The following is a 23616-nucleotide window of genomic DNA, read 5'->3' on the forward strand; positions in this document are numbered from 1 at the left end:
GGTGGACTGTGATGCCTCTTTCTTCTGACGTTTGCAAACACAAAAACTATGCAGCATCATTAGTCAAGCCTGCCACATCATCATCATCATCATCATCGCTGGGAGGGAGAATTGGCCAGAAACTCACCATGGCTCTGTTCCCAAACCTACAAGCTGCTCATCCGGCACAGACAGCATCCGAAATGTAAGAGAACCTCATAAATGACCGTTTAGGAACATTTTCTGTAGTCAGCCATCCTTGTGACATGGAGTCATTTTTTACAATATTATGGCTTTTATGTTTTTCTCATTGATGCAGACTTGAGCAAAAAAAATTAAAAAATGTACAGATGCCACATTTTTGAATGCAGTGTACACTTTGCTTTTTAAAGAAGTCTCTTATGCTCATCAAGGCTGCATTTATTAGATCAAAAATACAGAAAAAAACTGTAATATTGCAAAATGTTATTAAAATATGACGTAATGGTTTTTATTTTAATATACTTTAAAATATAATTTATTTCTCTGATGCAAAGCTGAATTTTGACCAGCTGTTACTCCAGTCTTCAGTGTCACATGATTATTTAGAAATCATTCTATCATGTTGATTTATTATTAACATTATTAATCTGTGATACTTCTTTCAGGATTCTTTGATGAATAAGATACAAAGAACAGCATTCATTCAAAATATATATATTTTTTCTAATGTGTATATCTATGCTATCACTTTTTATTAATTTAACACATCTTGGTGAATAAAAAAATATTAAATTCTTTCATAAAAGAAAGAATAAAAATGTACTGACCCCAAACTTTTGAACCTTTCTATTTTTAATAAATGCTGTTCTTTTTAATATTTTATTGATCAAAGAATCCAGAAAAAAGTATCACAGATTACAAAAAAAAAGAAATTTATAATAAATCAGCATATTACAATGATTTCTAAAGGATCATGTGACACTGAAGACTGCAGTAATGATGCTGAAAATCCAACTTTAATTACAAATATAAATTACATTTTAATGTATATTAATATAGAAAACCATTGTTTTCCATCACAATAATATTTCTCAATATTATTTTTTTTGTATTTTTGATCAAATAAACACAGCTTTGATGAGCAGAAGAAACTTTTAATGTTTAAAAAACATTAAAAATCTTACCGATCCTAAACTTTTGAGAAGTAGTATATATTTTTAAATGTAGATATACATCTAAAATAAAACGAATGAATATGCATGAATATGCATATTCAATCTTTAAAATTTGACTATGCATTAAGGTTCAGGAAATGATTAGTTTTTACTAAAAAATGAGAATCGGCTGGTGGTCTGAACTGCAACACACTGCATGTATAAGAGACTGTGGCATGAAGAAGCATTACAGCGTACTAATAAAGGGTTCTAAAATCACAAAAGCCCTTAAATAAGGATGAAACACAGGCTTGCGAGGACAGCATAATAATCATGCCCACCTCTTCAATGTCAACAAAAGCCAATGGCGCTGCACAAGTCTCACCGCTTAAGAGCTTTGCATCTATTTTAAGGCCGACATCATGACTGTTTACATCGTGAGCAGTCTTCTTGACCCCATGCGATGGGTAGACATTGAGGTAAGATACCCGACACCGGCGTCCCTCCCCCTGCTCACCAGCGAACATGTCGAGACGAAGAGCAGACAGCATTCCTATATCACAGTATTCATTCATCCTTAGTCATCGGCACCCAGAGAAATCCTGATATGAACAAATGCATTGATTGTAAATAAAAGAGAGCATTTGGTTTTGTGCACAAGAAAGACACTCTACCCCTACAAAAAAGAAGTTATTTCAAGTGTGCTATTAGTGTACTGCTTTTTAAACTAGAAAATAGGAAAGTGTACTTTCATTCTACTTTTTATGGACTTCTCAGAAATTTGCTTAAAATGACATTTAAGTATACTTGACTTATTCTTAGAAAAAGTATATTTGAGCTGTTTGTGCTCTGAGAATCTGTTTTCATTGTTATATGAGCTGTTGCACATCTTCTGAACAGAATTTCCAAAACACAAGTGAAGAAGAAACCGAAACAACAGATGCTTCCACATGTAATCTAACACAATCATCAGACAGAAAACAGCATCAAAACCATAGATATGGAAAACTGTGGAACGTTATGGAATAAAATGTCCACCCATTATCATCAATAGACTTTTTTTTAGCTTTTTGTTCAAAATGTTGTTTATTTATTCATTTTTTCTTATTTGTGAAACCCACATTCAAGTGTTTATAAAAAAGAATGCATGAAGCTAGAATCAAATGATCCGCTGTTCTTTGTTTTGATGTTTTGTATGTTCAGATATTCATAAAACAAAATATATACACATTAATACCTAAATAGAAACATAGTAGGTTAGTATACGTCAAGTATGATGTAAAGTTCACTTAATGAGTATACTTGCAGTACAAAACTCCTAAACTAGTAGTTTACTGAGACTATACTTCAAAGTGCACTAAAAATGCATAAAAAAGTATTTAATTAGTAAACTATCAGTATACCTATAAGTTCACTTTTAGTATACTTGCAGGAGAAACTGAAAACATAGATGTAAACTAGTTGTGTGCTCAAAGTTTACAACTGTTATACTTAAAAGTATACTTTTATATACTAGAAAGTGGGCCCAAGGAGTACTGAAATAGTACCCTGTTATTTGTATACTTTCTACATAAAGTATACTTAAAAATATACTTGAAGTATAATTTTTTTTGGTAAGGGTACTTGTGTGTGTGTGTGTGTGTGTGTGTGTGTGTGTGTGTGTGTGTGTGTATATATGCATATATTTATCTCTGTGTTTGGTTGTGATGTTAAAGCCAAGTATGTGGCTCCCCACACTGCCACATCCTCAAAAACTCAACTTGGAAAGGCAAATTGAAAGAAACCAGTCCATCCATCTCTCTCTCTCTCTCTCTCTCTCTCTCTCTCTCTCTCTCTCTCTCCTCACCAACACACTGTTCATGTCTTTTCTGCCTGTCTCCACCTGCCCGACTCCTCTATCTAGGCTGGTTTAAGTCTGCTGCCGTTTGAACCCCTGGATCACTGATCTCAACCCCCTTCCATCACCTCAGACACACCCAGAGCTCCTCCACAGACCTCACATCTAATGCCACTCGCTTTTCTTAAAGGGATAGCAAATAAATATGCATTTACAGGCGCTATCCTGATTTGAAATCACTTGCATGCTCTTGGAGGGACAGTTTATCCAAAAATGTGTTGTTCCAAACTTGAACAGGTTTCTTTCTTCTGTTGAAAACAAAATATATTTAAAGAAAGTTGGTATCCCTCTTCCCCAAATCTTATCATGTGGTGTTTTTAGTGTTTGTCACCTCACTAAATAGTCCCAAAGAGTAATTTCATGAGCATTTCATCATTTAATTTGACAATTTGAAACTATCACCAGGTCTTCAACACAACCCACCAAAATAAATGTTTGGTTTAACTTGACAGAATGACAGAAATATAGTATTATTATACAGCAGAATTTCCTTTTTAAAAATGAATTATAACAATAACAATACTGAATTTTATTAAAATATATTTAAATATCATAATTTTGTTGTCCACATTTTAATGTAAAAAGTAAGCGTCTTTTGTGCAGCATTTTATCTGCTGAAAAAAAAGAAATTGTGCAAACTTTATTAGATTTCATTCTAAAAGAATTAAATTGTTAAAGTTTACGCATTCATTTGATTACCACTGTTTTTGATAATACATTTGCATTAAACAAAAGAGACATATTTCTGAAAAAAAGTGTAATATTATAAAAAATTTAGCTAATACATTAAATTATTCAATCTTTAAAGTTGCCATGACTTGAATTGATTAGTATAAAAGACTGTTTCTGCCACTGAATAAAATTTGTTTAAAAGGTTATTGCGACTTGTTTACTCACAATTCTGACTTTTTTCTCAGAATTGGCGGACATAAACTCACAATCTGGAGAAATAAATTTGCAATTGCAAATTATAAATAAATTTGCAATTGCAAATTATAAATTCCGACTTTCATGATATAAACTTGCAATATTGATAAATAAATTTGCAATTAGGTGATATTCTCACAATTTTGAGAAATAAAGTCAGTATTGCATGATATAAATTAGAATTTTTGAGAAATAAATTTGTAATTGTATGTAATAAACTTGCAATTTTGAGAAATAAAGCCAGAATTGCATGATATAAACTTGCAATTCTGAGAAATAAAGTAAGGTTATTGCGACATCTCCCAATTCTGTCTTTTTTCTCAAAATTGAGAGATATAAAGTCAGAATTGGCAGATATAAACTCTCAATCTGGAGAAATAAATTTGCAATTGCAAATTATAAATTCCGAATTTCATGATATAAACTTGCAATTTTGAGAAATAAATTTGCAATTAGGTGATATTCTCACAATTTTGAGAAATAAAGACAGTATTGCATGATATAAATTAGATTTTTTGAGAAATAAATTTGTAATTTTGTGTAATAAACTTGCAATTCTGAGAAATAAAGTAAGGTTATTGCGACATCTCCCAATTCTGTCTTTTTTCGCAAAATTGAGAGATAAAAAGTCAGAATTGGCAGATATAAACTCTCAATTTGGAGAAATAAATTTGCAGTTGCAAATTATAAATTCAGAATTTCTTGATAAAAACTCACAATTGCAAGTTATAAAGTTAGAATTGCATGATGTAAACTTGCCATTCTGAGAAATAAAATCAGAATTGCATATAAACTTGCGATTTTGAGAAATAAATTTGCAATTGCATGATATAAACTTGCAATTTGGAGAAATACATTTGCAATTGTTTTGTATAAACATCATTAGAAACTCATTAACTAATATATTTTTGTGAGCACTTTTTCAAAAGAACAGGGACTGACATTTAAAACATCTTGAGCTGTTGTTAGAAATTGAGAAAAACAGCAGGTATAATTAGCAATGATTTAAACACCAGACTCTCAATTCCACCCCAGCCCCATAAAATAAATAATCAATAAATCAATAGCCTGTATATTTTCTCATTGGCCAGTTGTGACAGAGAATATCAAAACGGTCACAATTTCTCTGCGAAAAAAAAGTCTCTTTTAACAAGACCATCCAAAAGTAGGTCTTGATTTTTCCATGCCCTCATGCGAAACCCGATCCCTTGCCTTTCTCCCGCAAAGAGGTCGACTGGTTTGGAAACGCTGGTCTGAGACTTGCTCTACTCTTGAACTCTTTCTTCCCAGACACAAAGACAGTGGCGAAAAGCAATCGATTTTCAATCTTTTATCTTTCTGAACAATAAAACATTCAGTTTATTGCAAACACGGACAATGCAAAGCCCTGGGAACATGGTTTCCTCACACAAGCGTTTAGGGTTTAGAAACATCTTGAAGTGCTTAAGCTGGTCCGCGGTGTGAAACACACTTTTGATAACAAAACATTTACAGCAAGACACTGTGACTAAAAACTGAGGCAAGATGGCTGCTTTACAACACATACACATGTACTTTAAAAGACATTATTTTGGCCCAAAAGCAAAACAAAACAAATCAGCCACACAACATGTGCTCCCAGAGGATACAGACCTTAAAACCACTTTGTGGTGAAAGACGCCTCATTGAACATCTCCCTGCTTTACTTGTTTAAATGAAGGAGCACATTATTCATCTATAATGATGAAGCTATTTCATGCCTGCTGGGGTTTTGCTTTGAGAGAGGTATACAGTAATTGTTTGGTTCACAAAATCTCAGAACCGCAGCTTGTGAGCGTAGACAGGACTCCACGTCTCCGCCCTGCTTTCTTCTCACACACAAAGACATTTAACTCCAGAGAACTGACCACGTGGTCTCTTGTGAAGATACAACAAAAAGATGGTCACTTAGTCTATCATTTCCCACTGGAAAATTTGTATTGCTCCATTCTGAGAAGACTCAGAAGAAAACGAGACTAATGAGAGAACAGCAATGTGAAATTAATGAGGATTGCATAGATCAGATAACTTGGTCATGGAAGAATTTTATTAAAAAAAGATTCAAGTTTGCATGGTTTTGACAAATTGGAGCCCTTGTTTGATATTAAAATCACTTCTGAAACTCTAAAGGAGATGAATGCACTGCTTTTCTTTATTAAGGTTTTTTGTTCTGTTTCCAGCCAATATCACACATTCTTAAATCAAGAAGGATTTTCTAAACAAGTAAAAATTGTTTTCTTGATTTCAGAAAAAAACAAGTCAAAATGAAGTGTGTTTTTACTAGAAACAAGCAAAATAATCTGCCAATGGGGTAAGAAAAATAATCTTGTTTTCTGTTGAAAATAGTTTTCAAAAACTCACTTCATTTTGACTTGTTTTTTCTGAAATCAAGAAAAAAATTTGTACTCGTCTAGAAAATGCTTCTTGATTTAAGAATTTTTAGATATTTAGGCTGGAAACAAGACAAAAAAACTAAGTAAGAAAAGGATTTTTTTGCAGTGTATGTTATGAAAAATGCTTGAAGTTTGCAGATTTTGGTATTTTGGCAAATTGGAGCACATTGTTTGATATTAAAATCTCTTCTGAAACTCTAAAGGAGATGAATGCACGGCGAAAAATGCTTTTCTCACGTCTTGTTTCCAGCCAAAATATCGAAAAATTCTCAAATCAGGAAGGATTTTCTAGACGAGTAAAAATTATTTTCTTGATTTCAGAAAAAAACAAGTCAAAATGAAGTGTGATTTTGCTTGAAACAAGCAAAATAATCTGCCAATGGGGTAAGAAAAATAATCTTGTTTTCTGTTTGAAATAAGATTTTTAATTGTTTGATATTAAAATCTCTTCTGAAACTCTAAAGGAGACAAATATGGGGAAAAACTAGGGTTTTTAATCTTTTAAACTACTTGTCATTCAAAAAAAACTTCATTAATGTATTAAAATATTAAAATGCATTAATCAGCCCAGTAGTGCACACCTCATGGAGCCTGTAAAATCTTAAATATAAAAGTCTTCACTGCAACCCTTACTTAGGGTTTTTGTCTTGTTTCCAGCCAAAAAATCTAAAAATTCTTAAATCAAGAAGCATTTTCTAGAAAAGTCTTGTTTTTAGTGTTTTTGCTTAAAACAAGCAAAACAATCTGCCAATAGGGTAAGCAAAAAATCTTATTTCAAACTGAAAACTAGATTATTTTTCTTACCCCATTGGTAGATTATTTTGCTTGTTTTTAGGTTGACTTGTTCTTTTCTGAAAACAATAAAATAATTTGTACTTGTCTAGAAAATCCTTCTTGATTTAAGAATTTTTGGATATTTTGACTGGAAACAAGACAAAAACCCTAAGTAAGAAAAGCATTTGCAGTGTTTATTGGCATCGATGGATCTATGAAAAATCTTTAACATTCACAGAATCTTTCCATTGCACAAAATGTTTTTTAATGTTCTTTACATTATGAAAAAAAAATGTTTCTTTTAAAAACTGTTCATTTTAAGGTTCTTTGGGTATCCAAACGTGTTTGTACTGTTGCATCAATGCAAAAAAAAAAAAAAAAAAACTTTTTAAGGTTGGTCAGAGGAAACTTTGAGAACGATTTTGAGAGCGATGAATGTCATTGAAGTTCTTACAGATCCGTAACCAAGGTTACTATAAAAAGGGGATGTGATGAGGATGCACAGGTGAACTAAACTAAAGAACACCTGGAAACGAGAATAGGTGGTTTTACACCTGATTTCGATCTCAAATACTGAGCTTTCTGAAGTGTTTCAATGTTTCAAAAACATTCATTGCTAATGGTGGGATTCACTACGCTTCAACATGTTTTCAATATGTGCACACCTAAAATTTTCCATCTGCAGAGAGGAGTTGCAAATGACAGCTCCAGATGGTTTCACTACAGCAGAAGCAGACTCTCTCTCCGCCTCTCCATCGCCCTCTGTTGTCTAGAAAGTGCCAGATTGAGGACAAACTCTAAATCTGGTGCAAATACAGCCCTGCCCCAGATTAAACTCAGTTTTAACTCACTTTCTCATGAGGCTGTCAGATTTGTGATTTTGCATATATCACTACAAATTAAAAAGCTGTTAACTTTATTTTTACTTTTGCAATTTCATGAATTACTTTGTTTCATGTTGTCTTACTGTCTAGATTTTGCATTAAATATTATATAATGCAACTCAATTTCAAATATGTGACCCTGGACCACAAAATCAGTCATGCACTGCAAAAAATATATTTTTTTTACCTAGATTTTCTGTCTCGTTTTCAGCCAAAATATCTACAAATTCTTAAATCAAGAAGGATTTGGACAAATAAAAATCATTTTCTTTTTTTTTTTTCTTTTTTAGAAAAAAAGGTCAAAATTAATTGAGCTTTTGCTTGAAACAAGCAAAAAAAAAAAAAAAAAAAAAAATTGCCAATGGGGTAAGAATTTTTTTTTTTTTTTCTGTTTGAATTAAGATTATTTTTTTTTACCCCACTGGCAGATTATCTAGCTTGTTCTAAGCAAAAACTTAATTTTAACTATTTTTTCTCAAAACAAGAAAGTAATTTTTACTTGTCTAGAATATCCTCCTTGAATTAAGCTTATTTAGATATTTTCGCTGGAAACAAGACAAAAAATCTAAGTAAGATAAGCATTTTTTGCAGTGTATTGTTCAGGGTTTTTTTTAAATTTGAGATTTATACATCATCTGAAATAAATAAGCTTTCTGATGTATGTTTGTTAGGAGAGGACAATATTTGGCTGAGATACAACTATTTAAAAATCTGAAATCTGAGGGTGCAAAAAAGTCAAAATACTGAGAAAATCGCCTCTAAAGTTGTTCAAATGAAGTTCTTAGCATTAGCAATGCATATTACTAATCAAAAATTAAGTTTTGATATATTTATATGGTAGGAAATTTACAAAATATCTTCATGAAACATAATCTTTACTAAATTTCCTAATAATGTTTGGCCAAATCAATAATTTTGACACATGCAACCTATTTTTGGCTATTGCTACAAATATCCAGGGTCCAGGGTCACATATGTTAAATTTTACATAGTATTTGATATAACAAATAAAGGAATTACTATCAAACCAGTGTCAATAAACACTATTTTTTTCCATTTTGTCATTTGATGTACACTATACAATTTTTTTTGAGTATGTTTGACAAGAAAATATGATTAGAGTCTTTCTACTTTAAAATTTCACAGTTACTTGCCATGTCTTTGTGATTATTTGTGAGAATTTCCAGCATTTCTAAGCAAAAAATGGTTTCAAAGCCATTTTTTTCTTTACAGTGTAGTGTGACACATGTTCTCAAATACACAACACTAATAACATAAGGTGAAAAATGTTTAATAGTTTTGTGTAGTCAAGACTTGATGGTGTGTTCACCAGTTTGCGTGTGCATCTTATCCTTGAAAGTACAGACTAGTAAGTGTCTGTAGTCTCAGAAAAGCACAAGCACAGACACGTATCTGAATCATTGACATGTTAAACACACTTTGAATCTGAGAGCTTTGGATTTGTGTGTCTGACACTTTATATCAGCTCAGTAATGAGTAGAGCACATTTAGTTTTGTGCATTGAATGATAATGACACTCTGGAAAGATTTTCAACAAAATATTTAGCATGCACCAACATTAATCACTCTTATAACTTTCAGACAGTAAAGAAAGATTTTCAGACAGACCTGTATAAGACTGTTTGACAATGATTTACTGGCTATGTGGAAATTCAACATTGTGTTCAGTTATTTACGAGAGGCCGTTGCGTGATTTAAGGTGGTCTGGCGTTGACCGTGTCTTCAGATGTGAACTACAGATGAAGCCTGTCTAAATCTTTCGATGCCTACTCTCCTAACCTATATAGAATACTAATGCATTTCATGCTCAATAATACATTAGTATGTAATTGTAATGTAATTTTTCCATAATTATATTAAAACGTAAAAAGCTAAATACATATCTAATTTAACAGACACTACCATTCAAATACTTGAGACTGGTAAATATTTTTATGCTTTTAAAAGAAGTCTGTTCTGCTCACCAAGGCTGCATTTATTTGATCAAAAATACAGTAAAATTGTAAAATATTTTGCAATGTAAAATAGATGTTTTCTATATGAATATCTGTTAAACTGTCATTTATTTCTGCGATCAAAGTTGAATTTTCAGCATCATTACTCCAGTTTTCAGTGTCACATGATGCTTCAGAAATCATTCTAATATTCTGATCTGCTGTGTTTATTTGCTCAAAAATTAAGTAAAAATTGTGAAATATTATTATAATGTAAAATAGATGTTTTCTATATGAATATCTGTTAAACTGTAATTTATTTCTGCGATCAAAGTTGAATTTTCAGCATCATTATCCAGTTTTCAGTGTCACATGATCCTTCAGAAATCATTCTAATATTCTGATCTGCTGTGTTTATCTGATCAAAAATTAAGTAAAAATTGTGAAATATTATTATAATGTAAAATAGCTATTTTTTATGTGAATATCTGTTAAAATGTAATTTATTTCTGTGATCAAAGCTGCATTTTCAGCATCATTACTCCAGTTTTCAGTGTCACATGATCCTTCAGAAATCATTCTAATATTCTGATCTGCTGTTTATTTGATCAAAAATTAAGTAAAAATTGTGAAATATTATTATAATGTAAAATAGCTGTTGTTTATGTGAATATCTGTTAAACCGTAATTTATTTCTGCGATCAAAGTTGAATTTTCAGTATCATTACTCCAGTTTTCAGTGTCACATGATCCTTCAGAAATCATTCAAATATGCTGATTTGCTGTTTATTAGATCAAAAATTCAGTAATTTTTTTTTAAATATTATTATAATGTAAAATAGTTGTTGTTTATGTAAATATCTGTTCAAATGTAATTTATTCCTGGTATCAAATCTGAATTTTCAGCATCATTACTCCAGTTTTCAGTGTCACATGATGCTTCAGAAATCATTCTAATATTCTGATCTGCTGTGTTTATTTGATCAAAAATTAAGTAAAAATTGTGAAATATTATTATAATGTAAAATAGCTGTTTTTTATGTGAATATCTGTTAAACTGTAATTTATTTCTGCGATCAAAGTTGAATTTTCAGCATCATTACTCCAGTTTTCAGTGTCACATGATCCTTCAGAAATCATTCTAATATTCTAATTTGCTGTATTTATTTGATCAAAAATTAAGTAAAAATTGTGAAATATTATTATAATGTAAAATAGCTGTTTTTTATGTGAATATCTGTTCAAATGTAATTTATTTCTGCGATCAAAGCTGAATTTTCAGCATCATTACTCCAGTTTTCAATGTCACATGATCCTTCAGAAATCATTTTAAATTATTATTTAAATTAAATTAACAAACATTTCCGATTAATAAAATTCAATTTTAATGCATCCTTGCTGAATAAATAATTAATTTCTTTATTCTCAATGTCTGTATAGTATTTAAATAGTCCTGTTTAATATTTGCTACCCTGTGAGAAAAGGCCATCATCTTTGACATTTGACTGTTTTCAAAGGACGCAGGCAACAAATAACAGAGCGACTGAACGTCTGCTGAGGGAAAGAGTGAATCATGACTCAAAAATAATCAGAGGTTAAATGCAGCTCAACCACAATCCTCTCTGCCTTTAAACAGTCTCTTCTGCAAGCCATAAAAACAGTCTTTTTTTCCAGTAAACTCTGGTGTAAGTGTTATTATGCACAGACAGATGTAAAGCTCTGAAATAAAGATAATACGCCGTACTCATTACTAGTCGAACAGCTCTGTTTTGCTAGAAGCTACATTGGGTGTCAAACAGAGCAAAAATGTGGAAGAGGATTTTTCTCCCTCACACAAACAGTGTTTTTTGGACATTGCTTCAGTATAAACATTTTTAGGCAAGCCTCCCCTCTGAGTGCAAGTTGTAAGACCTCCTCCATTACGCCTCCAGACACTGAAGTGTGTCCAGAGAAAACACTTCACACACCACACACACACTCTCACATCCCCGTCCTACTGGGACGACACACTCAGCACTACATGGAAGAACGGATACACAGACACGCTCGTCCGTACAACCCCCACTGACTAAATAAACCTGACTTCACACACCAGCAATAATGGATTTCCCTCTGAAATATAGACATACAGTGCCTTGCAAAAGTATTCATACCCCTTCATTTTTTTCACATCAATCTACACTCCCTACTCCATAATGGCAAAGCAAAAAAACAGGTTTGTAACAACTTTGCAAATTTATTAGAAATAAAAAACTGAAAAGATCCCGTTGCATAAGTATTCATACCCTTTTCTGGGACACTGGAAATGTATCTGAGGAGCATTCATATTGCTTCTAGATGTTCCTACACTTAGAGTGGAGTTAAACTGTGGCAAATTCATGTGAATGAGTCTGATTTAGAAAGACACACACCTCTCAGAAAAGGTCTAACAGCTGAAAATGCAGATCAGAGCAAAAACCAAGATAACTGCCTGTAGAGCTCAGTGACAGACTTGCGTTAAGGCAATGATCTAGAGAAGAGTTCAGAAACAAATCTGCTGCATTGAAGGTTGACAGAAGCATTCTCCATAATGGAAGACGATTGGAACAACTAGGACTCTAGAAAATGTCCAAGCTGACAGAGATGGAGAGGTGAAAAGGTGAGGCAAAGAATGGCAGATAATTGCCAAATGCAGATGTGCAAAGATGCTCACATCAGACCCAAAAACACTTGAGGCTGTAAAGCTGCTTCAACTATGTACTGAGTTAAGGGTATGAATACTTATGCAATCTACTTATTTCAGTCTTTTATTTTTAATAAATTTGTAACATTTGCAAATCTGGTTTTTGCTTTGTCATTATTATGGTGTATGGAGTGTAAACTGATGTGGGGGAAAAACTAATTTAAAGCAGTTTAACATAATGCTGCAACAAAACGTGAAAAAAAATGAAGGGGTTTGAATACTTTTGCAAGGCACTGTCTCTTAATGCTTAGTGGAATTATTTAGTCGTTATTCTAAAATGAGTGGATAGACACTGACAGATTCCTTCCATATCTTACAAATACACAAACACAGCATTCTCCTTTTTGAAAGAAAAGTTATCCTGTGCTCTAAATACTGTGGAATTGTTTAATGAGGAGCACACGCTTTTAAGTGGCTTTGGTTCTGGAAGTATTTTTCCTATTGATTTTTAAAAAAAGCAGTCTTCATTTGCAAGCCATGAACCAAACCAACCAGCTAAATCACAACATTACAAACTATGATTTAGAGTTTGTATTTATGTGCTGGTAAATCGCATTATGAGGTCAGTCACGCTCAAATCAATTTTCGTCAGATAAAGATGCCAACGTACGTTTTTAAACTGCACTTAAATTATTATAAAACACACATCAGGGGTGTTTTTGACTATGTTTGTATTCACTTTCTGAATGTGTCAAATAAAACTCAGAATTCTGAGGAAAAAAGACAGAACTGTGAGATACAACTTAAGAATTCTGAGAGGAATAAAAAATGGAATTGCAGGATAGTAAGTCAGAATTCAGAGGGAAAGGTCAGATTTGTGAGATATAAACTCAGAATTCTGAGGAAAAATTTGGAATTGTGAGATATTAACTAAAAACTCCAAGGAAAAGGCGGAATTGCAGGATATTAACTCAGAATTCCAAGAAAAAAAGTAGAAACTGCAGGTCTTTGACTTAGAATACAGAGAAGTTGGAATTGCGAGATATGAACTCAGAATTCTGAGGAAAAGATGGAATTGTGAGATATTAACTAAATTCCAAGAAAAAGTAGAAATTGCAAGACTTGACCTTTGAATCCGGAGAAGTTGGAATTGCGAGATATGATTATGAAGTCAGAAATCTGAGGAAAAGACGGAATTCGACCAATCACAACAATCCAGCGGAGCTAACTGATAGATTAAACTCTTGCCGTATCCAGTCGGCAAAACAGCAAAAACGTCCTTCTTGCAAAGGAACGATTCGAGCGCGGTTTTCTGTTCCTCTTTTATATGAAAAGCCAAGTCTAACTCGTTCATTGTAGCGGCCAAAGCCCTTTCAAACAACTGGTGTTCATCTGTAGTCTAATTTCAATGTTTATGCAACATAGCGCTGTTGTCATCGGCTTAGTCGCCTCTGGCCCGCACAGCGTTGGCTCAACTTACCCCACAGCATTTGGCTCACTTTGCCCCATAGCTGGGATTTTGGAAAAAACTAGCTAGCCTACCAGTTCAGGCTAATATTTAGCTAAATGATCTGCATGGTTTTATGTCGTTCAATCACCTGTATGCATCATCATTTTATACCTGGATAAATTTGCTTTGATGTAACAGCCATTAAATCTGTTATGCTAAAATTGTACTTTGTAAATGGGTGCCTTCCACTCCTCCCATGACAGTAAAAGAGTACAGTTGCCAAAATACAGGGGGTGGCTCAACTTACCCCATGCTCCCCTAATGTTGTAGTCACTACAAGTAAGATTTGAAAAATGCTGGAAACACTCATAATATAAACAATATAATATATAATCAATCAACATATGGAGTCTGTAGCAACAGTTAGCTACTTGTCTTTTGGTAACATTTGTGGATTTATGATGATTCTTTTGTTTACATATTGCATGTCCTAATCAGGAGCAGACTAGGAGGTAGCTACAATTATCCCAGGAGCAATTGAAAGCAGCAGCAGAAACTCATAAAAGCTAGTTTTCTGCCATGCCAAAATGTAAAGAATAAACAATAAGGTTGTCTGCCCCTTCATGCAAGGCATTATGCACGATATGCACGTGTTTTCATGTGTGATTTCGTAACTTACAGAGATGGAGCCGTGTGTCAGCTGTAGATTACTGATCCATTACTGTCTTCCACTGGAGTTTTGTGCACTGTAACACCCTGCTGCGACTCAAACGATTCTTATAGTGTTGATAAACACTGGCTGTGTGAACTTCGTTCATTATTCAGTCTGTCTTCCGGTTACATCAGTCCGCCATGAGGTGGCGACAAAGTGCGGTCTGAGTGAGTCATTGAATTGTTCACTCAACCGACTCGTTCGAATCACTGATTCATTTAGAAATGAACCGCCACTACACGGATTATTTTACGTAGTATTTTTGTCTTGTTTTTAGTCAAAATATTTGAAAATCTCAAATTAACATGCATTTACTAAATAAGCAAAATTGGCATAAGATATTTTGTCTTGTTTCCAAGGAAAAACACTAAATTAAGGCGTGACACTGCAGGTAAATATGGTTAAAAAAAAAAAAAAAAAAAAAATTATGACCTTACCCAGTTGATTGATTACATTGATAATTGTAAACATTTTTGTATTACAAGTTTTCTAAAATGTTAGGTTTAAATATGCAAATGAGCCATTGTTTAATAAAATATGCACTAATTTGCGAAAATCTAAACACTGGATGAAGTCAGTTTCAAAATTCTTTTTATTTTTTTTTTTATTTGACATTAAAGTCAAATGTTTTTACAGAGGAGATTTTTGATATCTCATTTTGTCACTCCATAATTCAGAACAGAAAACAATATATTTCTTTTACATTTCTGGGGGGAATACAATGTTGTATAAGGTCAAGCACATTCTATATGAACAAATCCTTTTGTAAAAACCTTCAGGATATAGACAGGAATACAAATGTAAAGTTTGGTGTGTGTGTAAGTGCTACTGAAGTGGAGATTTATGGCTCAGTGTAGGAGACTCATTTTGAGAAAAAAGCCTTTAAAAATATGGATTGTAATTGAAATCCTTAACTTAATGGTGTTTTTTGGATGTTTTCTTTCCACTAGTCTGAAAAAACACTTTATGAAAAGGCAAAAAGCCCAAAATCTTAAACTTGACAGGTGGATGAAAAAACTGTGCTCGCTTAAAACAAGACTAAATATCTTATGTCATTTTGCTTATCTAGTAAATTACAAAAATACTAAGTAAGATAAGCCTTTGTATAGACTGCAAAAAAACGCTTTTCTTGCTTCTTACTTCTCTTGTTTCCAGCCAAAATATCTACAAATTTTTAAATCAAGAAGGATTTTCTAAACGAGTAAAAATGATTTTCTTGTTTTCAGAAAAAACAAGTGAGAATGAAGTGAGTTTTTCCTTAGAACAAGCGAAATAATCTGCCAGTGGGGTAAGAAAAAGAATCTTATTTCAAACAGAAAACTAGATAATTTTTCTTACCCCATTGGCAGATTATTTTGCTTGTTTCAAGCAAAGACACACTTAATTCAGACTTGTTTTTTTTCTGAAAACGCCAATAATTTTTACTTGTCTAGAAAAATACTTTGATTTAAGAATTTTTTGATATTTTGGCTGGAAACAAGACAAAAAATCTAAGTAAGAAAGCATTTTTTGCAGTGTAGGAGTAAAATCACACTCAAAACTGTGCAGTTAGTCTCAACATCATATTTGTGATGTTGTTAAATTTGATCAGACTTACAGCATCATCAAACATAGTCTTTCGTGAATGTTTATATGTTTGATTCAGATGTTTATATGGCATATGGTATTGTTTATCAAATACAATTTTTATGCTTTATTTATAGTGTTTTAATCGCAGTGAATGGAGTGACTGCCGTTCCCACCCAAACCGTTTCAATACAATTATGTGATAATGCAGAGAAGACTTAAGTGAGGCTGGCTGTCAGCGGGTGGTTATTTAGTTAAAGTATAGGGGCTGTGTGTGTTTAGAGAGGGTAGTTAGTGTGATGGGAGTCTGCAGAAGATTAGTGTGTGACAGCAGGGATGTGTGTGTGTGTGTGTGTGTGTGTGTGTGTGTGTGTGCCTCAAGGTGTACTGTCTTCACCTTAGAACATTTCAAATTTCAACCATGCAAAGACTAATAAATGCACTGTGGGGTATTTACATTTTTTCAAAGTCAAGATTTTAGGTCCAAATTTCTATGAAGAGTGTACTATACTGAATGTATTTTACATGTTGTGTATTAATAGCCATTTTAAAGTTCATTGGTAAAACATTTAATATATGTGACCCTGGATCACAAAACCAGTCATAAGGGTCAATTTGAAAGATGAATAATTAAATGAGTAGTTCACTTCCAGAACAAATATACAGATAATGTACTCACTCCCTTGTCATCCAAGATGTTCATGTCTTTCTTTCTTCAGTCGTAAAGAAATTATGTTTTTTGAGGAAAACATTTCAGGATTTTTCTCCATATAGTGGACTTCCGTTTGAACTTCCGAAATGCAGTTTAAATGCAGCTTCAAAGGACTCTAAACGATCCCAGCCAATGAATAAAGGTCTTATCTAGCGAAACGATTGGTCATTTTCTAAAAAAAAAAAAAAAAAAATGTATATAATTTTTAACCTCAAATGCTCGTCTTGTCTAGCTCTGTGAGAACTCTGTGTATTCTGGTTAAAGAGTAAGGGTATGTCAACAAACTCCCATCTCATTTTCTCCTCCAACTTCAAAATCACCCTACATCGCTGCAGAAGTACCGACCCAGTGTTTACAAAGTGAACGTGCAAAGAAGATCAAATGCCTTTTACAAATAGAAGGTAAAACATCGATGTAGGACGATTTTGAAGTTGGAGGAGAAAATGAGATGGGAGTTTTTTGACACACCCTAACTGTCTTGAACCAGATTACGCATCGCAGAGCTAGATAAGATGAGCATTTAAGGTTAAAACGTATATATATATTTTTTAATTTTTAGAAAATGACAGAGCGTTTCGCTAGATAAGACCCTACTTCCTCAGCTGGGATCATTTAGAGCCATTTAAAGCTGCCTTTAAACTGCATTTTGGACCATAAAAGTCCACTATATGGAGAACATTCCTGAAATGTTTCTCTCAAAAAAATTAATTTCTTTGCGACTGAAGAAAGATGAGAATTGGATGACAATGGGGTCTGTACATTTTTGCTCTGGAGGTGAACCACTCCTTTAAGCTTTCCATTGATGTACGGTTTGTTAGTATACAACAATATTTGGATGAAACACATCTATTTGAAAATCTGCAATCTGAGGGTGCTAAAAAATAAAAATATTAAGAAAATGGCCTTTAAAGTTGTCTAAATGAAGTTCTCAGCAATGCATATTACTAATCAAAAATTAAGTTTTGATATATTTATGGTAGGAAATTTGCTAAATATCTTCATGGAACACGATCTTTACGTAACATCATAATGATTTTTGGCATAAAAGAAAAATCTATAATTTTGACCCATACAATGTATTTTTGGCTATTGCTACAAATATAGCCATGATACTTAAGACTGGTTTTGTGCTCCAGGGTCACATTTGTAAATCTGTAAATGGATCAAATGAACACTTTGAATGCAATGTAAGCCATTTGAATAAAAACGTGAAAAATGCATCAGTCCACTGCTTGACATTTTCTTTTATCTTCCTGGCCAATTTCTTTGCTGCTTATTTACACTGAAAGGTTCTTTGGGGAAGCAAAAATGGTTCTTCAATGGCATCACTGCAAAATCACCCTTTTGGAATCAATTTACAGCAGAAAAACAAGGCACACAGATTCCAGTGAAAGAATATGCAGTAGAACTCAAAACAATACAAGAATTGAGGTTTACTTATTTGTTTCCACTTTAGAATTACAAATTAGATTTTCCAGTAAGAACCATGTCTTCATTCCTCAAAATTTTCGTACCAGAGTTGAAAGAATCCTCAATTTGTTTTGGTGGGAAGTTACAAATTATTCTGCACTGCCTCCATCGTTTGCTTGCTCTTTTTTTTTCCCCCAGTAAAGAATGTGACTTCACTTCCTTTGTTTGTTTCTGTTGAATGGACATAAACCTGAATCTCAGAGCTTTTCCCTTTACAAGGCCTCCTCCTCTCACTCCTCCTCCTGCTTGGTTCCGCATGTAACAAAATTTACCCGCAGGCAATATATCAAACAGCTGAAAAACGAAGGAGAGAGAAGCTGCCAAGGAGAATTCCAGCGCTGTGAGTCAGAAGCGAAGCGCAGCACCTTCAACAGAACAAGACTGAGAGAGTCTGACCTACAACCAGCGCCTCTGATCAAACTAATGCGTAAAAAGAGCTGCTTTTGCCATTATAGATGTGCACTTTCTTCATCTTATTTGGAAGTTTCTGAATGCATGAATGTTTGATAATAAAAACAGGTCACTCCATGTTTAGTCGAATGTCGAGTGAGATCTGATTTCATTTTCTTAGTCTCAACAGACTGAGTCTGGCCTGTTTTCCACAGACATGGAAAAATCTTTTGGGTTGTAGTGCAATGTTGAAGACTCTCTAACACAGAATCAGATAGAGAAGAGACATATTAAAGACATCTGAGAGAGACAACCTCATTTTTTTATTACTTATAAAAATCAGATGTATCCATTTGCAATTTTGTGTGTTTTATAACATATTAAAATAGTTGTAATTCTTTTTTTTTTTTTTAAATGTGCCACTATCCTAGGTTTGGCCCATTTGTCAGTAAGAATTGTTTTACTCATTTAAAACTTTATACGCCTTGTTCTTTTTGTAATATATTTTAATATGTACAAGTCAGAAAAAGCATGTTGTTTGCATTTTTACATACAATTTTTGACATTTTATTCTCCAAAAACTTATTAGAAAACTTAGAAGTATTTTTATTACTTATAAAAATCAGATATATCCATTTGCAATTTTTCTGTGATAAGTGTGATTATAGTTAACTTAAATAAAACATTTAAAAAATATATTTTTGTTACTTGCAATGAACTATATACCCGATTTACCATAAGCAAACAGTTCAACTTTACAATCAGTCCACAGTGTTCAAATTGATCATTTTGTGAAATGTTATTATAGGTGATGCATTACTAGCTACAGTTAACAAACTACATGTAATTAATGTTTACAATTAATGAGACTTTTTAGACTTTGCTTATTCTCTCTTCAGTTAAAACTCTGTCTTTCTTTCTCTCTCCTCAGAGATCTGTGTTTGTGTTTTTGGCTTGGATTCTCTGAACAGCCCACTCAGATTAGAACCAGCTGGATTTTCTGGCTTCACACAGCAGCTCAGCTCTGGGACAAAAGATACCAGTTAAGCCCCGCCCAGAGGAGGAGCTAAACACTGAAGGGGGCGGAGACTTCAATCACTCTGACTCCATCATCTATAATTTGCTGTGTTTAGTCAATTACTACAGTCAGATAGCTCAAATGATGATGATGATGGGTACAATTGTAAACAGCTGAATCCTCTGAGCTTGTTTTTCTGCTCAGCTACCATGCATTGTTATACATCTTTTATAAATAGTTAGATTGTGTCTAAGATACTAAACCTCATGCTGCTTGCTTTCCCAACAAAAGAAAAACATTTTTTTTTATATGGGTCAAAGCATAAAAACTATAAGTGTAATTCTGCTTTAAATTGTTGCTTTTTCCAGAAAAATATTTAAAAGTTTCTGTTTAATTTGATTGCATTTATGTTTTTGTTTTTCTGAGCAAAAAATAAATATCATACATTTTCCCCTTATTTACAGAAGACACCCACTAAAATGTCATTGAGTGTGAATCTTGTCATGCATATTTACAACAAAAATCAATTTAGGACATTTGAAAAGACTTTCTAATTACTAATTACTTTCAGCCCAAATACTAATTAGTTGTAATTCTACATTTTTAATTTGCCACTATCCTAGGTTTTGCCCATTTGTCAGTAAGAATTGTTTTACTCATTTAAAACACAATAAAACTTAATATGCTCCCTTGTTCTTTTATATATTACAAGTCAGAATAAGTGTGCTGTTTTACATAAATATTTTACTTAATTTTATTCTCCAAAAACTTATTTGAAACCTTAAAAGTAGACACTTACATTTACATTTAATGTATTTTCTATAGACATAAAATCATTTGTGTAAAATTCTGTAACAATGTATAGGTCATTATTAGTTAATGTTAGTTAATGAATTGAATGTAGCAAATGGAACCTTATTGTAAAGTGCTACTAGATTTACCTTAAAAAAAATCTTTTTTGTTAAATATATTTTTATATTTGCTGCTCTTACATTAATTTTAGGTAAAGCTTTAGTCACTGTATTGTGTGCTTTTAATAGTTTTTTTTAAATGTCTATTTATTTTATTTGTTTTAGATTTTTTAATTTTAGTTATAGTAGTACTTCAAGTTAAACATAACAAAAATGACAAATGTTGCTTTGACAACAAGCAAGTTGCAAGAAAAAAAGTCAGAATTGCGAGTTACAAAGTCACAATTGTGAGGAAAAATTCAGAATTTGAAATACAAAGTCGATACTTTGAAACAATATATTTTGCATATTTTTATTTTATTCTAATTTCAGTTAACATTTATTCAAAGTAATGGCTTTAGTTAACTATTAAATCAAACCCCTGACCTGAACCTTTCAATTTCATTTTTTTCTTGTCATAGTCCAAAGTTTGATTTGCTCCCATTTAGTTTTGCATTGTGTTGTATATGATTGACTATGCAACTGCATTTCTCTCTCATGCAGTTGTAATCATCCATGAAATGCGGTGCGATTACTGGGTCCATTTCCCCCATCTGACTCCATCCAGCATGTTTTGGTTCTCTTAAGTGCTTTTGGTCGCCGTTCAAACAAAACTCACTTCCCCTGCAACTTAAACAAGTTCATTTCTGTTGATTCTGGCCTCTTTGAAAATGTCTAATCCAAGTCCTGAAACATTTTCATAACTCTTAGTCGTAAGACAGGAGGAGTGCTTCATTTAATTAAGAGGCTTTTAATGGCATTAGTATTAAAAGATGAATGCAGTTACAGTGTTTTGAACTGCAATACATCTTTGTCTGATTTCCTGTAATATTAATTCTCAGTTTACGAACATGACTTTCCTAGAACATACTTTTTAGGCCTCCTGTCCTTTGATTTATTTAATGGCAGCATGAACCCAGGTTTAGAGCGAAGCAGAGCGGTTATATGGACTCACAATGGAGCACAGTGAGGGCATTCATATCCTCCTCCCGTCCCAAATTCACACGTCCATCAGCGGTTGTGTTATGCCAACCAATCTGTAAGCGAATCCCAAGGGAAATGTCCACTTAAACCAGGAAGTCTGAGGTTTCCCACAATTCCTTTGAGTCCTGCTGGTGCACAAATACTCAAACATGGATCAAACATGGGTTTGAGGAGCACAGGTTCGAGGAGGTACAGGTGGGAGGTCTGCTTGAGAAAGCTTTATTGGATTAAAGACAGCAGATAATGTGTTGATGTTAGCGATATGGAGTTTTACAAATCTGGAATGGAAAGTCACACTCTTTCTAAAGCTCCTTTGGTCTTGTTTTTCCATCACAATGACCTTTTAACTTGGGTTGATACATTTGTGGAGGCCTAAATCCAGAAATTAGCATTTTAGATTTATGGTTTCATCTTCCTGAAGTCAATAAGTGTTTTAAATGGAATTTTGGTTAAATACTTGAAATAAGATCTGTGTTAAACACAAGCTCAAGATATTTTCACATTTTATTCTATGGCATAAAATAAACATTTTCTGACTTTTTTTCTCTCACAATTATGACTTTGTATCTCACAATTCAGATTTGTTTCACATGATTACAAGTTTGTATCTTGCAATTCTGACATTTTTGTCACAATTGTGACTTTGTATCTGACAATTCTGAATACTTTTCTCACAATTGCAATTTTTTTCCTCATAATTACAACTTTGTATCTCACAATTCTGACTTTACCCACAATTGTGAGTTTATATTACACAATTCTGGCATCATTTCTCAGAATTGTGAGTTTACATCTCTGTATTCTGACTTTATAACTGTAAATTTACTGCGACTTATCTCACAATTCTGACTTTTTTCTCACAATTGCAACATTGTATTTGGGTATTCTGAATTTTTTTCCTCAAAATTGCAACTTTTTTCCTCATAATTACAACTTTGTATCTCACAATTCTGACTTTATTTCTCACAATTGCAACTTTGTATATAGCAATTTAGATTATTTTTCTCACAATTTTGAGATATAAAATTGCAATTGCGAGTTATAAAGAAGAAAAATACTGATATGTTCATGGAATCGCAAGTTTATATCACAGATATAAATATCTTTTTCTCAGAATTGTGAGTTTATATCTCTGAATTCTGACTTTATAACTCACAATTGTACGCTTATTGTGACTTAACTCGCAATTCCGACATTTTTCTCACAATTGCAACATTGTTTCTCACAATTCAGAATTTTATCTTGCAATTGTGACTTTGTATCTCATAATTCTGAATTTTTTCCTCAAAATTGCAACTTTTTTTCTCATAATTATAACTTTGTATCTCACAATTCTGACTTTATTTCTCACAATTGCAACTTTGTAATTTCACAATTTTGAATTTTTTTCTCACAATTTTGAGATATAAAATTGCAATTATAAAGAAGTTATAAAGAAAGAAAAACACTGATATGTTCATGAAATTGCAAGTTTATATCACAGATATAAATATATTTTAGAGTTTATATCTCAGAATTATGACTTTATACATTACAATTGCTAGTTTATATCAATTCTGACTTTATTTCTCGCAATTGTAAGTTTATATCTCACAATTCTGAGAAAAAAAGTCAGAATTGTAAGATTAGTCACAAAACTGTTTTATTATTATTATTATTATTATTATTATTATTCAGTGGCATAAATGGGTTAAAAAAAAAGAAGAAAAAAGAGATTTTACTCGTTTTGAGAAAAGGTG

Source organism: Garra rufa, chromosome 22 (assembly GCF_049309525.1).
Source record: "Garra rufa chromosome 22, GarRuf1.0, whole genome shotgun sequence".
NCBI classification, from domain to species: Eukaryota; Metazoa; Chordata; class Actinopteri; order Cypriniformes; family Cyprinidae; genus Garra; species Garra rufa.